Source organism: Mesoplodon mirus (genome assembly GCF_964341445.2).
Source record: "Mesoplodon mirus genome assembly, chromosome: 2".
Lineage (NCBI taxonomy): Eukaryota > Metazoa > Chordata > Mammalia > Artiodactyla > Ziphiidae > Mesoplodon > Mesoplodon mirus.
Genome location: NC_138977.1, coordinates 222,794,825 through 222,812,012, shown reverse-complemented (window position 1 = coordinate 222,812,012; position 17,188 = coordinate 222,794,825).

Sequence of the window (17,188 nt, the reverse complement as noted above, 5' to 3'; positions counted from 1 at the left end):
AGATTCACACAGCCTAAGCTTCATCAGCCCAACAGCCACAGAGAACTCACTCCTCAGGGGGGCAGCCTGGTTCTCCTTCAGGCGGCTCTGATGGCTGGAAAATTCTTCCTTATTTCAAAGACCAAGTCTTCTCCATTGGTTCAGCCTAGCCCTCTGTACAGAGTAAACATTCCAGTTCTTTTATTTATTTTATTTTATTTTATTTTTTTATTAGTTTCTGCTTTATAACAAAGTGAATCAGTCATACATATACATCCATTCCCACATCCCTTCCCTCATACTTCTCCCTCCCTCCCACCCTCCCCATCCCACCCCTCCAGGCAGTCCCCAAAGCACCGAGCTGATCTCCCCGTGCTCTGCGGCTGCTTCCCACTATCTATCTACCTCATGTTTGGTAGTGTATACATGTCCATGCCTCTCTTTCGCTTTGTCACAGCTTACACTTCCCCCTCCCCATATCCTCAAGTCCATTCTCAAGTAGGTCTGTGTCTTTATTCCCGTTTTACCCCTAGGTTCAATCAAAACTACAATGAGATATCATCTCACACCAGTCAGAATGGCCATCATCAAGAAATCTAGAAACAATAAATGCTGGAGAGGGTGTGGAGAAAAGGGAACACTCTTGCACTGCTGGTGGGAATGTGAATTGGTACAGCCACTATGGAGAACAGTATGGAGGTTCCTTAAAAAACTACAAATAGAGCTACCATATGACCCAGCAACCCCACTACTGGGCATATACCCTGAGAAAACCATAATTCAAAAAGAGACATGTACCAAAATGTTCATTGCAGCTCTATTCACAATAGCCCGGAGCTGGAAACAACCTAAATGTCCATCATCGGATGAATGGATAAAGAAGATGTGGCACATATATACAATGGAATATTACTCAGCCATAAAAAGAAATGAAACTGAGCTATTTATAATGAGGTGGATAGACCTAGAGTCTGTCATACAGAGTGAAGTAAGTCAGAAAGAGAAAGACAAATACCGTATGCTAACACATATATATGGAATTAAAAAAAAAAATGTCATGAAGAATCCAGTTCTTTTAACAGCCCCACCCATGAGCTGGTTTCAGTGACTTCTGTTTCCTTCCCTTTTATCTTCCTTTTCTTTAATATATAATGCAGGTACATGGGAGGAGAAAGTGTAAAAGTGAGATGAAGGGCAAATCAAACCTTATCTGCCATACCTCCAGGCTCTGGAATCCCCCCCCACCCCCGCCCCAGATAGTCACTTCGTTACCACTTCCTATCTTTTCAAGAGAAATTATGCATTTGCAAAGTATACACATTCTTTTAGACAAAAACATTACATACAGTATTCTGCACCTTGCTTTTCTTAAACCTAGTAATAAATTTTGGAGATGATTCCACGTCAGTATTTAAAGCCGCACCTGATTCTTTTAAAAGCAACATAGGCAGTTTAATAAAAACCACACTTCATTAAACTAGTTCCCTGCTGATGGACACGAGGTAGTTTCCAATCTTTTGCTACTACAAACAAAACAATCATGAATATCCTTGCATTGCATATACCTCTTTGTACAGGTATCTGTGTGATAGATTTAGAGCAATGCAATTGCTAGATTGAAAGATACATGCATTAAAAGTTTTTTTCCCCCCAGTACGCGGGCCTCTCACTGTTGTGGCCTCTCCCGTTGCGGAGCACAGGCTCCGGACGCGCAGGCTCAGCGGCCATGGCTCACGGGCCTAGTTGCTCTGCGGCATGTGGGATCCTCCTGGACGAGGACACGAACCTGTGTACCCTGCATCGGCAGGAGGACTCTCAACCGCTGCGCCACCAGGGAAGCCCCTGTGCATTTAAATTTTTAATACACATTGCCAAATTGGCATCCAATGAAGTGGTACCAGTTTGCTCTCCACCAGCAAAGTATGAGAGTTCCTGCTCTCTCTCACGCTTAGGAGATGAACTAGTTTGTAATGCCCTCCTGGAATTGTTTTGCCCTGAACTGAACCCATTGTTTCTGTGTGACCAGTGACCTCCGTGAATGTAAAACATCCTCTCATTCCAGTTACTCTACTTCTTTTAAAACAAACAAACAAACAAACAGAACCTCAACACTGAAGCTGCCATTGTAACCAGGGCCACATCACTGACATTTAGTCATTAAGCTCTGTTCCACAGTGTGCCTGCTAAACCAGGTTTCTCCCTTTTTGTGCCTGGGCTTTGGAATTTTTGTATGCAAGTTGCAGAAGTTTCCATTTATCTGTGTATTTGTTTCCTTTTGCTGCTGTAACAAGTTACACAAATTTGGCGCCTTAAAGCAACACAGATCTATTATCTTCCAGCTCTACTGTTCTGAAGTCCAAAACGAGTCTCAGTGGGCTAAAATCAAGATATCAGGTCTGCGTTCCTTCTGGATGCTCTAGGGGAGAATCCACTTACCATTTCCAGCTTCCAGAGACTGCCTGCATCCCTGAGCTCCTTCTTCCACCTCAAAGCCAGCAGCACAGCATCTTCAGTCTCTCTCTGGCTCTGACCCCCGCTTCAATCGTCACATCTCCTTCCTTGACTGCCCTGTTTGTGTCTTGCTTCTTTTAAGGACCCTGTGATTACATTAAGCCCACTTAGGTAATCTAGGATAATATTCCTGTCTTAAGATCCCTAATTCAATTATATCTGCAAAGTCCGTTTTGCCACTTAAGGTAACATAACATATTCACAGGCTCTGGGGATTATCTTTAGGGAGCCATTATTCTGCAGACCCCAATCTGCATTAAATATCATCTTGTTAAGGCTAATTGCTTCAAAGGCTGCTTGGACATAAATGTGCTTTCAGGGAGGGTCTGGGTATATTCACTTCTACAAGGATTTTTTTTTTTTTTGAGTATAATTGCTTTACAATGTTGTGTTAGTTTCTGCTGCACAACAAAGTGAATCAGCTATATGTGTACATATATCCCCTCCCTCTTGGACCTCCCTCCACTCCCATCCCACCCATCTAGGTCATCACAGAGCACTGAGCTGAGCTCCCTCTGCTATACAGTAGGTTCCCACTAGCTATCTATTTTACACGAAGTACCAACCAGAACATAATGTTGAGCTGGGCATCCTTGGGGCTAGAGTGGAGAATTACAGAACAACTAACAGATGGATCTGAGCTTTACAGTTTATAAAGAGCATTTACATCCATTATGCATTTCCCATTTCCCACTGTCAGGTAAAGAATCGGCCTGGAGCCTCACAGCAGGTACAGGTCAGTGAGATTCTTCAGGCTCCAAAGCTGTGGCTCTTTCCAGGCACCAGCTGTACCAAAGTTGTGCTACCAGCCCCCACGGAGTTTCCAATAAAAGTCCTTGAGAATTCTTTTCCTCTGTGGGTTTCCAGAGCTGCTCGTTCCCATAAGCTACCCATTTGGGTTGGAGTAAAAGTTCCTTTTTTACCAGTTTCCAGAGCTTGTTCTCACACCTTAGCCACCCAGAACTCACGACAGCCTCGTCCGCTGAGCAGGGCGGGCCTGGGACAGGCTCGCCACATCCTTGATGGCACCAGGGAGACAGAGACCCAAAAGGATGGGAACTACGGCCAAGGTCACAGGAGACTCAAACCCACAGGGCTTCTCTCACTGAGCCATACTGTCTCTTCCAGAGAGGCTGCCCTGAAAAGCTAGCAATTCCCAAACCCCCGAATGGTCTGACCTTCACTCGAGGACATTACGGATTTCTTAGAAATTGGAGGCTGAGTAGAGAACTAACATACATGGAGTACTTACTGCGTGCCAGCGCTTTCCAGAGACAGCTCATTTAATCCTTCTAACAGTTTGGGTGTTATTATCACCATTTTAATGATGGCGGCTCTGAGAGGTTAATGGTCACAAAGATGGCAATGAATGGATTCCATACCAGGTCATTCTGATTCCAAAGCCCATGACTTTTCCTCCCGCCCATGCTGGAGGATGAGCTGAGGAGGATTCCAGGTTAAAAAAAAATCTAGCACCTGCTTTGTGAGAGTACAGAGCCTTCAAACGCCCTGGTTAGGCTTGCAGCTGGCTTGCTGGAAGTGGGTGCAGCTGGCGGGAGAGGCTGGGAGGGAAAGTGCAGGCCAGCTGTGCCCTGGCTCGTGTCCAGTGACCTGCAGCCCTGGGAGCAGGTGCCAGAACCCTCCCTGTCCAAGAGAGAGAGGAGGTCCAGGGAGTGCGGTCAGGGGTGGGGGGGGAAAGGTCAGAGCCCACTGCCAGGTAAAGTCACCAAACAAACACTAGCTAGAGAGCTAGAGGCTTGTCCAGAAGTGTTCTCAGGGCTTGCTTGGATTACCATTTGTCTGAGTTGGGCTTCATTTCCATATTTCCTTCAGCTTAGACCCCATCTGCTGCTCTGTTTGCCTGAGCCCACTGCTAGAGACACAGGCATGCAATTATCCAACTCCTACGCATTTTTCTTGTTCTCTTTCTCTTTGGGTTTAATTTCCATCAGAGGCTCTGCCTTGAGCTTGCTTAAAAACCTGCAATTGTGAGGAGGCAGCTAATGAGACCAGGAGCAAACTTCTGCACTGTGCAGCTATTTTTTTTAATGAGATAAACAGGGAAGATGTCAAACAGACAGATTTCTATGTTGCTCCATGACTGAAAGGGTCCCCAGCATTGCAAGTAAACATGCTGCAATTAGCACATGTCAGGGGCCAGGGGGTGGGTTTCATCCCTGGGGTCCTTGGGCTTCTTGACCTTGCCTGAGATGTGTGACTGGATCTTGCCTGGCTGAAGATCCACTGTCCAGTGCTCCCAGGTCCAGAGACCCTTTTGGTCACGGTCAACAGAGACGCGCCCTGGAAAGGCCACTGAGTGTGACGACAGAGCTCTGACCTCAGCTACCGCACGGCTGCCTTTCCAAGGGCGGTTTGTTTTCCTCCACAAGCACATTATGGGGTAATGACTGGGACTGTGGAAATTGCACACAGCGTGTGTCATAATGAATATTTTGACTTGGAATACTCATTCTCAGCATTCTCAGCAACTCCCAGTGTCTGCGGAAACTCAAGGGGCAGCAGAAAAATCTATCGTGAAAGTGCCACTCACGCAGCGTAGCTAATAATGGGAATTCAGGAGCATTTATTTAGTGCCTGCTGTGTACCTGTCTCTGGGCTGAGCACTTGGGGTACAGAAATGAGTAAGATGCAGCCTCTGTCCTTCTTTGGATCTAATGGAGAGAATCGGAGAGTTAAAATGATGCTGTACCCAATGAAGTCCCCCTCCCCCCACCTGCCTGCACCCAACCCCTCAGGTCTAGATTTACCCAGCGAAAAGGAAGGGTTGGCTCAAGGCTTAAGCTTTTTCTTGAACCGACACCTATTTGAGGTCTGTTCTTCCTCCCCAAGGGGAGAACACTCTCCTTGCCCTCTTCCCTCCCGTCTGCCCATGGCTAGAGCCCAGGGCAGGGGTCAGAGGTCCCACCCCAGCCCCTTCCAGGGCACACTTGGGAATGGCTCAGTGCCATGGTCCCCGAGCCTGGTCACACACTGGAGCTGCCTGGGTCGCTCAGTGACAGTGCAGATGTCGGGCCCTTCGACAGAGGTTCTGATGTGTGGCTTTGGGACTGGTCTCCGGAGTCGTGTTTGGAACGATCGCTCCAGGTGATTCTGGTGCCTGGTCAGGCTTGGGAACCGCTAACCCAGGACCAAAGTACCATTTTTTGTCACTTCCAGCTGCTGGCAGGAGCCTCCTCCCTTCTCTGGAACACATTTCTCTCCTCTATAGAAGTACGCTTGATCATCTCTGAGGCCCACCCTGCCTCTGACCACCTGTGTGTCCACAGGCGGGCCACCCGGGCGCTGCCCACGATGGTGCCCTTCCTTCGCACCCCTACGTCTCAGGGGAGAAGAGAGCCAGCGAACCTGGACGTGACGCGGGTCTCAGCCCCTCCACTTGCTTCCTGGCGACCCAAGCCGGGTCCCCTCCCCTCTCTGGGCCTCAGTTGTGGGTAAATCTGTGAGGAATTTCAGCAGATTACCACCACTTTGTGTTTCTTTGCCTCGGGGAACTTTTCGGGGCAGAAATCAAAGCACCTTGAAGGCAAAGCCAGGAGCCCTGGGTGGAAACTACCTTCGAGGCAGTGAGAGCCCCCGGGTCAGCTGTGGCGCGGGCTCTGCGGACGGACGCCGCCCTGCCATCCCTGCGCAGCCCGCTGGGGGCGCCGGAGCTGCATGAGGGGCGGGAGGGAGGGTCTGCCCTGCGTCCAGCCTGCCTCCAGGAGAGTCTGGATGGGAGCTCACGCCGCCCCTAACTGCCAACCCACCCTTCCTCCAGCTCTTGCCAGTTTCCGTGGGAGCCGGGCTCTCCAGACCGGGGGAACCCACGAGGTGCCCCTCCGTGCACCACATTTCTGAGAAGCTGTTTAAAGGAGGAGAGAGTTTAAACCAGCCCATCACAAATTCCATATATATGTGTTAGCATACGGTATTTGTCTTTCTCTTTCTGACTTACTTCACTCTGTCAGAGTGAAGTAAGTCAGAAAGAGAAAGACAAATACCGTATGCTAACACATATATATGGAATTTAAGGAAAAAAAACAAAAATGTCATGAAGAACCTAGGGGTAAAACAGGCATAAAGACACAGACCTACCTGAGAATGGACTTGAGGATATGGGGAGGGGGAAGGGTAAGCTGTGACAAAGTGAGAGAGAGGCATGGACATATATACAGTACCAAACGTAAGGTAGATAGCTAGTGGGAAGCAGCCACATAGCACAGGGAGATCAGCTGGTGTTTGTGACCACCTAGAGGGGTGGGATAGGGAGGGTGGGAGGGAGACGCAAGAGGGAAGAGATATGGGAACAGATGGATACGTATAACTGATTCACTTTGTTATAAAGTAGAAACTAATGAAAAAATTTTTTAAAAAATTTTTTAAATTAAAAATAAATAAATAAAATTTAAAAAATGTAAAAAAAAAAAAAAAAAACCCCAGCCCATCACGAAACTTCAAGATAGACCCTCCCCATGCCCTTGTTGGCCACCCCCCACCATTTACATCCAGCTCCGCGAGCTCTCAGTACCCCCTTCCGCCGTCCTCCCTGTGCTCCAGGCTCCCTTCTCAGCTTCCTGTGGGTGAGGGGATAATCTCAGGGTTAACCGAAAGGAGGCTGTCAAAAGCTGCTTTCACATCAAGGTGTGAATGCCAAAATCACACACTAAACTAGGGATTCTCCAACTGCGTTCCACAGACCGAATTTAGTCCATGAATTTGGTGGACAATGTGGTCCTCATTTTCACTAAAAAATTTAGCATTAACTTCAATTATGAATGAGGAGTAGAACATAAGGGTGTTAGCTTATAACTCTGTCACCAGTGGAGATCACAGGTAACTTCACGTCCCTTTACAGTTGATACAGGTACTCGAAATCTTATTTAGGCTCATCTGTTGAAACGATGGTAAATTCTGAGATTGTCACTATTCCTTGTTATTTAATGTGTTGATAACAAAGCACATATATCACTATACTGCAAACATATATGTAAAAAATATTTTGGCAACTACATTTGTAATACGATTGTTTTCTTTCAAAATCTTATGTATTCATTCTTTTAAAAAATGTTATTTAGAGGAGCCCATAGGGTTCACGGGCTGCCAGCAAGTCCATGGCACATAAAAGTTTAAAGACTCCACCTCTAAATTTATCTTAAGATGAATTTCATCCTATTAGGAAAATTTTGAGCAGTATGGAAAAGTGAAGAATTTTCGATAATGGTGAGAGAAGATAATTTTGAGAATTTGTCAAGACTTCCAGGAGCTAGAAGAGATCTTAGAGATATATAGCTTTATTTGTTAAATCAACCTTATTCAGCTTTAATTTACATACAGTAAAATGCACCCATTGTTTTATGTGTGCTAATTGTTTAAAAATCGTGGCTAAAAACAAATAACATAAACATTACCATCTTAACCATATTAAGTGCACAGTTCAGCCATGTTAATTATATTCACCTTGTTATGTAAAATGCACCCATTAGAAGTGTGCAGTTTGACTAGCTCTGACAATGTTCTCGAGTAACCAGTCATCACTACAATTAAATACACGGTATTTCTATCACTCCCAAAACATTCCTTTGTGTCTCTTTATAATGTCCACTACCCCAAACCCAAGTAACCATTGATCTACTTTTTGTCACTATAGACTCGTTTTATCTTTTTTTTTTTTTTAGAGTAAAATTGCTTTACAATGTTGTGTTAGTTTCTGTTGTACAACAAAGTGAATCAGATATATGTATACATGTATCCCCTCCCTCTTGGACCTCCCTTCACCCCCATCCCACCCATCTAGGTCATCACAGAGCGCAGAGCTGAGCTCCCTCTGCTATACAGCAGGTTCCCACTAGCTATCTATTTTACACATGGTAATGTATATATGTCAAACCTAATCTCCCAATTCATCCCACCCTCCGCTTCCCCCCTAACCCCATGTCCACATGTCCGTTTTCTATGTCTGTGTCTCTATTTCTGCCCTGCAAATAGGTTCATCGGTACCATTTTTCTAGATTCCTCAATATGTGTTAATATATGATACTTGCTTTTCTCTTTCTGACTTACTTCACTCTGTATGACAGACTCTAGGTCCATCCACCTAACTACAAATAACTCAATTTCATTTCTTTTTATGGCTGAGTAACATTCCATTGTATATATGTGCCACACCTTTATCCAGTCTGTCGATGGACACTTAGGTTGCTTCCATGTCCTGGCTATTATAAATAGTGCTGCAATGAACATGGTGGTACATGACTCTTTTTGAATTATGGTTTTCTCAGGCTATATGCCCAGTAGTGGGATTGCTGGGTCATATGGTAGTTCTATTTTTAGTTCTTTAAGGAACCTCCATACTGTTCTCCATAGTGGCTATATCAATTTACATTCCGACCAGCAGTGCAAGAGGGTTCCCTTTTCCCCACACCCTCTCCAGCATTTATTGTTTGTAGAATTTTTTGATGATGGCCATTCTGACTGGTGAGAGGTGATACCTCATTGTAGTTTTGATTTGCATTTCTCTAATGATTAGTGATGTTGAGCATCTTTTCATGTGTATGTTGGCCATCTGTATGTCTTCTTTGGAGAAATGTCTATTTAGGCCTTCAGCCTATTTTTGGATTGGGTTGTTTGTTTTTTTAATATTGAGCTGCATGAGCTGTTTGTATATTTTGGAGATTAATCCTTTGTCTGTTCCTTTGTTTGCAAATATTTTTTCCCATTCTAAGGGTCATCTTTTCATCTTGTTAATGGTTTCCTTTGCTGTGCAAAAACTTTTAAACTTAAAAAAAGTTTAAACCTAAGCTTTTAAACTTAATTAGGTCCCATTTGCTTATCATTGTTTTTATTTCCATTACTCTAGAAGGTGGGTCAAAAAAGATCTTGCTGTGATTTATGTCAAAGAGTGTTTTTCCTATGTTTTCCTCTAAGAGTTTTATAGTGTTTGGTCTTACATTTAGGTCTTTAATCCATTTTGAGTTTACTTTTGTGTGTGGTGTTAAGTAGTGTTCTAATTTCATTCTTTTACATGTAGCTGTCCAGTTTTCCCAGCACCACTTATTGAAGAGGCTGTCTTTTTTCCATTGTATATTCTTGCCTCCTTTATCATAGATTAGGTGACCATCAGTGTGTGGGTTTATCTCTGGGCTTTCTATCCTCTACCATGGATCTATGTTTCTGTTTTTGTGCCAGTACCATACTGTCTTGATTACTGTAGCTTTGTAGCATAGTCTGAAGTCAGGGAGCCTGATTCCTCCAGCTTAGTTTTGTTTGTTTTTAATAAATCATTTCACATACATGGGGTCCTACAGAATATACCCCAATCGTTTTTCCACCTGTTGATGGACGTGTGGGTTGTGTTGAGTTTTGGATGATCACAAATAAAGTTACTAAAAACATTGCTATACAAGTCTTTCTGCAGACACGTGTTTTCACTTCTCCTAGGAAGAAACCTAGGCATGGAATTGCTGGGTTATATGATAAGTGTATGTTTACCTTTATAAGAAACTGCCAAACTGTTTTCCATCATTTTGCATTCCCACCAACGATGTATGGGAGTCCCAGTTGTTTTACATTCTTCACAGTACTTGGTATTCTCAACCTTTAATTCCAGCCATCCCCTGTGTGCTGGCATCTCATCATGGTTTTAATTTGCACTGTCCTGATGGCTAATAATGTTGAACATCTTTTTGTGTGTGGGGGTCATGAGCTAATGTTCTTTGGAGGAGTCTGTCTAAATCTTTTGCCTCTTTTTATTGGGTTGTCTTCTTATTTAGTTTGGATACAATTCTTTTGTTAGACCCATATATTGCAAATGTTTTCCCCATTCTGTAGCTCATCTTCATTTTTCTTCATGGTGTTTTCAAGAGTAGTGTGTTAAAATTTTGATGTGGACCATTCATCAGTTTTTAATTTTATGGTCATGCCTTTTGCATTCTATCAAAGACATCTTTGCCTGCCCCAGAGTTGCAAAGATTTTCTCCTATGTTTTCTTCTGGGGGTTTTATTAATATATTTTTAGTCTTTACATTTGGGTTGATGATACATTTCAAGTTAAACTTGGTGCACCAGATGATGTATGGGTCAAGGTTTATTATTTCTTTCTGCATGGGAATATCCAGATCTTTGAGCACTATTTGATGAAGAGACCATCCTTTCCCTGCTGACTTGCCTTAGCACCTTTGTTGGAATCAATTTACCATGTGTGTGTGGATCTATCTCTGGAATCTCAATTCTTTTCCACTGACATATGTCTAAACTTACACCATGACTTTATTTTTTTATTTTTTATTTTTTTTTAATTTTTTTTTGCATTATAACAAATTTAATCACTTATACATATACATATGTTCCCATATCCCCTCCCTTTTGCATCTCCCTCCCACCCTCCCTATCCCACCCCTCCAGGCGGTCACAAAGCACCGAGCTGATCTCCCTGTGCTATGCGGCTGCTTCCCACTATCTATCTACCTTACGTTTGGTAGTGTATATATGTCCATGCCGCTCTTTCGCTTTGTCACAGCTTACCCTTCCCCCTCCCCATATCCTCAAGTCCATTCTCTAGTAGATCTGTGTCTTTATTCCTGTCTTACCCCTATGTTCTTCATGACATTTTTTTTCTTAAATTCCATATATATGTGTCAGCATACAGTATTTGTCGTTCTCCTTCTGACTTACTTCACTCTGTATGACAGACTCTAGGTCCATCCACCTCATTACAAATAGCTCAATTTTGTTTCTTTTTATGGCTGAGTAATATTCCATTGTATATATGTGCCACATCTTCTTTATCCATTCATCCGATGATGGACACTTAGGTTGTTTCCATCTCCAGGCTATTGTAAATAGGGCTGCTATGAACATTTTGGTACATGACTCTTTTTGAATTATGGTTTTCTCAGGGTATATGCCCAGTAGTGGGATTGCTGGGTCATATGGTAGTTCTATTTGTAGTTTTTTAAGGAACCTCCATACCGTTTGCCATAGTGGCTGTACCAATTCACATTCCCACCAGCAGTGCAAGAGTGTTCCCTTTTTTCCACACCCTCTCCAGCATTTATTGTTTCTAGATTTTTTGATGATGGCCATTCTGACTGGTGTGAGATGATATCTCATTGTAGTTTTGATTTGCATTTCTCTAATGAGTAAAGATGTTGAGCATCCTTTCATGTGTTTGTTGGCAGTCTGTATATCTTCTGTGGAGAAATGTCTATTTAGGTCTTCTGCCCATTTTTGGATTGGGTTGTTTGTTTTTTTGTTATTGAGCTGCATGAGCTGCTTATAAATTTTGGAGATTAATCCTTTGTCAGTTGCTTCATTGGCAAATATTTTCTCCCATTCTGAGGGTTGTCTTTTCGTCTTGTTTATGGTTTCCTTTGCTGTGCAAAAGCTTTTAAGTTTCATTAGGTCCCATGTGTTTATTTTTGTCTTTATTTCCATTTCTCTAGGAGGTGGGTCCAAAAGGATCTTTATTTTTGTCTTTATTTCCATTTCTCTAGGAGGTGGGTCCAAAAGGATCTTGCTGTGATTTATGTCATAGAGTGTTCTGCCTATGTTTTCCTCTAAGAGTTTGATAGTGTCTGGCCTTACATTTAGGTCTTTAATCCATTTTGAGCTTATTTTTGTGTATGGTGTTAGGGAGTGATCTAATCTCATACTTTTACATGTCCCTGTCCAGTTTTCCCAGCACCACTTATTGAAGAGACTGTCCTTTCTCCACTGTACATTCCTGCCTCCTTTATCAAAGATAAGGTGACCATATGTCCGTGGGTTTATCTCTGGGCTTTCTATCCTGTTCCATTGATCTATCTTTCTGTTTTTGTGCCAGTACCACATTGTCTTGATTACTGTAGCTTTGTAGTATAGTCTGAAGTCAGGGAGCCTGATTCCTCCAGCTCCATTTTTCGTTCTCAAGATTGCTTTGGCTATTCGGGGTCTTTTGTGTTTCCATACAAATTGTGAAATTTTTTGTTCTAGTTCTGTGAAAAATGCCAGTGGTAGTTTGATAGGGATTGCATTGAATCTGTAGATTGCTTTGGGTAGTAGAGTCATTTTCACAATGTTGATTCTTCCAATCCAAGAACATGGTACATCTCTCCATCTATTTGTATCATCTGTAATTTCTTTCATCAGTGTCTTATAATTTTCTGCATACAGGTCTTTTGTCTCCTTAGGTAGGTTTATTCCTAGATATTTTATTCTTTTTGTTGCAATGGTAAATGGGAGTGTTTCCTTGATTTCACTTTCAGATTTTTCATCATTAGTATATAGGAATGCCAGAGATTTCTGTGCATTAATTTTGTATCCTGCTACTTTACCAAATTCATAGATTAGCTCTAGAATTTTTCTGGTAGCATCTTTAGGATTCTCTATGTATAGTATCATGTCATCTGCAAACAGTGACAGCTTTACTTCTTCTTTTCCAATTTGGATTCCTTTTATTTCCTTTTCTTCTCTGATTGCTGTGGCTAAAACTTCCAAAACTATGTTGAATAAGAGTGGTGAGAGTGGGCAACCTTGTCTTGTTCCTGATCTTAGTGGAAATGGTTTCAGTTTTTCACCATTGAGGACAATGCTGGCTGTGGGTTTGTCATATATGGCCTTTATTATGTTGAGGAAAGTTCCCTCTATGCCTACTTTCTGCAGGGTTTTTATCATAAATGGGTGTTGAGTTTTGTCGAAAGCTTTCTCTGCATCTATTGAGATGATCATATGGTTTTTCTCCTTCAATGTGTTAATATGGTGTATCACGTTGATTGATTTGCGTATATTGAAGAATCCTTGCATTCCTGGAATAAACCCCACTTGATCATGGTGTATGATCCTTTTAATCTGCTGTTGGATTCTGGTTGCTAGTATTTTGTTGAGGATTTTTGCATCTATGTTCATCAGTGATATTGGCCTGTAGTTTTCTTTCTTTGTGACATCCTTGTCTGGTTTTGGTATCAAGGTGATGGTGGCCTCGTAAAATGAGTTTGGGAGTGTTCCTCCCTCTGCTATATTTTGGAAGAGTTTGAGAAGGATAGGTGTTAGCTCTTCTCTAAATGCTTGATAGAATTCGCCTGTGAAGCCATCTGGTCCTGGGCTTTTGTTTGTTGGAAGATTTTTTATCACAGTTTCAATTTCAGTGCTTGTGATTGGTCTGTTCATATTTTCTATTTCTTCCTGATTCAGTCTTGGCAGGTTGTGCATTTCTAAGAATTTGTCCATTTCTTCCAGGTTGTCCATTTTATTGGCATAGAGTTGCTTGTAGTAACCTCTCATGATCTTTTGTATTTCTGCAGTGTCAGTTGTTATTTCTGCTTTTTCATTTCTAATTCTATTGATTTGAGTCTTCTCCCTTTTTTTCTTGATGAGTCTGGCTAATGGTTTATCAATTTTGTTTATCTTCTCAAAGAACCAGCTTTTAGTTTTATTGATCTTTGCTATCGTTTCCTTCATTTCTTTTTCATTTATTTCTGATCTGATTTTTATGATTTCTTTCCTTCTGCTAACTTTGGGATGTTTTTGTTCTTCTTTCTCTAATTGCTTTAGGTGCAAGGTTAGGTTGTTTATTCGAGATGTTTCCTGTTTCTTAGGGTAGGATTGTATTGCTATAAACTTCCCTCTTAGAACTGCTTTTGCTGCATCCCATAGGTTTTGGGTCATCGTGTCTCCATTGTCATTTGTTTCTAGGTATTTTTTAATTTCCTCTTTGATTTCTTCAGTGATCACTTTGTTATTAAGTAGTGTATTGTTTAGCCTCCATGTGTTTGTATTTTTTACAGCTCTTTTCCTGTAATTGATATCTAGTCTCATAGCATTGTGGTTGGAAAAGATACTTGATACAATTTCAATTTTCTTAAATTTACCAAGGCTTGATTTGTGACCCAAGATATGATCTATCCTGGAGAATGTTCCATGAGCACTTGAGAAAAATGTGTATTCTGTTGTTTTTGGATGGAATGTCCTATAAATATCAATTAAGTCCATCTTGTTTAATGTATCATTTGAAGCTTGTGTTTCCTTATTTATTTTCATTTTGGATGATCTGTCCATTGGTGAAAGTGGGGTGTTAAAGTCCCCTACTATGATTGTGTTACTGTCGATTTCTCCTTTTATGGCTGTTGGTATTTGCCTTATGTATTGAGGTGCTCCTATGTTGGGTGCATAAATATTTACAACTGTTATATCTTCTTCTTGGATCGATCCCTTGATCATTATGTAGTGTCCTTCTTTGTCTCTTCTAGTAGTCTTTATTTTAAAGTCTATTTTGTCTGATATGAGAATTGCTACTCCAGCTTTCTTTTGGTTTCCATTTGCATGGAATATCTTTTTCCATCCCCTTACTTTCAGTCTGTATGTGTCTCTAGGTCTGAAGTGGGTCTCTTGTAGACAGCATATATATGGGTCTTGTTTTTGTATCCATTCAGCCAATCTGTGTCTTTTGGTGGGAGCATTTAGTCCATTTACATTTAAGGTAATTATTGATATGTATGTTCCTATTCCCATTTTCTTAATTGTTTTGGGTTCGTTATTGTAGGCCTTTTCCTTCTGCTGTGTTTCTTGCCTAGAGAAGTTCCTTTAGCATTTGTTGTAAAGCTGGTTTGGTGGTGCTGAACTCTCTCAGCTTTTGCTTGTCTGTAAAGGTTTTAATTTCTCCATCAAATCTGAATGAGATCCTTGCTGGGTAGAGTAATCTTGGTTGCAGGTTTCTCTCCTTCATCACTTTAATTATGTCCTGCCACTCCCTTCTGGCTTGTAGAGTTTCTGCTGAGAGATCAGCTGTTAACCTGATGGGGATTCCCTTGTGTGTTATTTGTTGTTTTTCCCTTGGTGCTTTTAATATGATTTCTTTGTGTTTAATTTTTGACAGTTTGATTAATATGTGTCTTGGCGTATTTCTCCTTGGATTTATTCTGTATGGGACTCTCTGTGCCTCCTGGACTTGATTAACTATTTCCTTTCTCATATTAGGGAAGTTTTCAACTATAATCTCTTCAAATATTTTCTCAGTCCCTTTCTTTTTCTCTTCTTCTTCTGGAACCCCTATAATTCGAATGTTGGTGTGTTTAATGTTGTCCCAGAGGTCTCTGAGACTGTCCTCTGTTCTTTTCATTCTTTTTTCTTTATTTTGCTCTGCAGCAGTTATTTCCACTATTTTATCTTCCACCTCACTTATCCGTTCTTCTGCCTCAGTTATTCTGCTATTGATCCTATCTAGAGTATTTTTCATTTCATTTATTGTGTTTTTAATCGATGCTTGATTCATCTTTAGTTCTTCTAGGTCCTTGTTAACTGTTTCTTGCATTTTGTCTATTCTATTTCCAAGATTTTGGATCTTGGAAATAGAATCTTGGATCATCTTTACTATCATTATTCTGAATTCTTTTTCAGGTAGACTGCCTATTACCTCTTCATTTGTTAGGTCTGGTGGGTTTTTATCTTGCTCCTTCTCCTGCTGTGTGTTTTTCTGTCTTCTCATTTTGCTTATGTTACTGTGTTTGGGCTCTCCTTTTTGCAGGCTGCAGGTTCGTAGTTCCCGTTGTTTTTGGTGTCTGTCCCCAGTGGCTAAGGTTGGTTTAGTGGGTTGTGTAGGCTTCCTGGTGGAGGGGACTAGTGCCTGTGTTCTGGTGGATGAGGCTGGATCTTGTCTTTCTGGTGGGCAGGTCCACGTCTGGTGGTGTGTTTTGGGGTGTCTGCGGACTTTTTATGATTTTAGGCAGCCTCTCTGCTAATGGGTGGCGTTGTGTTCCTGTCTTTCTAGTTGTTTGGCATTGGGTGGCCAGCACTGTAGCTTGCTGGTCGTTGAGTGAAGCTGGGTGCTGGTGTTGAGATGGAGATCTCTGGAAGATTTTTGCCGTTTGATATGTGGAGCTGGGAGGTCTCTTGTGGACCAGTGTCCTGAATTTGGCTCTCCCACCTCAGAGGCACAGCACTGACTCCTGGCTTCTCAATTTGGGATGATTTGTTGTCTATTCATGTATTCCACAGATGCAGGGTACATCAAGTTGATTGTGGAGCTTTAATCCGCTGCATCTGAGGCTGCTGGGAGAGATTTCCCTTTCTCTTCTTTGTTCTCAGAGCTCCCGGGTCTCAGCTTTGCATTTGGCCCCGTCTCTGCGTGTAGGTCGCCGGAGGGCGTCTGTTCTTCGCTCAGACAGGACAGGGTTAAAGGAGCAGCCGCTTCGGGGACTCTGGCTCACTCAGGCCTGGGGGGGGAGGGAGGGGCACGGAGTGCGCAGCGAGCCTGCAGCGGCAGAGGCCGGCGTGACGTTGCACCAGCCCGAGGCGCGCCGTGCGTTCTCCCAGGGAAGCCGTCCCAGGATCCCGGGACCCCGGCAGTGACGGGCTGCACAGGCTCCCGGAAGGGCGGCGTGGACAGTGACCTGCGCTCGCACACAGGCTTCTTGGCGGCAGCAGCAGCAGCCCCAGCGTCCCACACCCGTCACTGGGCTCCGCGCTTTCAGCCGTGATTCGCGCCCGTCTGTGGAGCTCCTTTAAGCAGCGCTCTTAATCCCCTCTCCTCGCGCACCAGGAAACCAAGAGGGAAGAAAAAGTCTCTTGCCTCTTCGGCAGCTCCAGAGTTTTCCCGGACTCCCAACCGGCTAGCTGTGGCGCATTAGCCCCCTTCAGGCTGAGTTCTCACCGCCAGCCCCAGTCCTCTCCCTGCGCTCTGACCGAAGCCCGAGCCTCAGCTTCCAGCGCCGCCCGCCCCGGCGGGCGA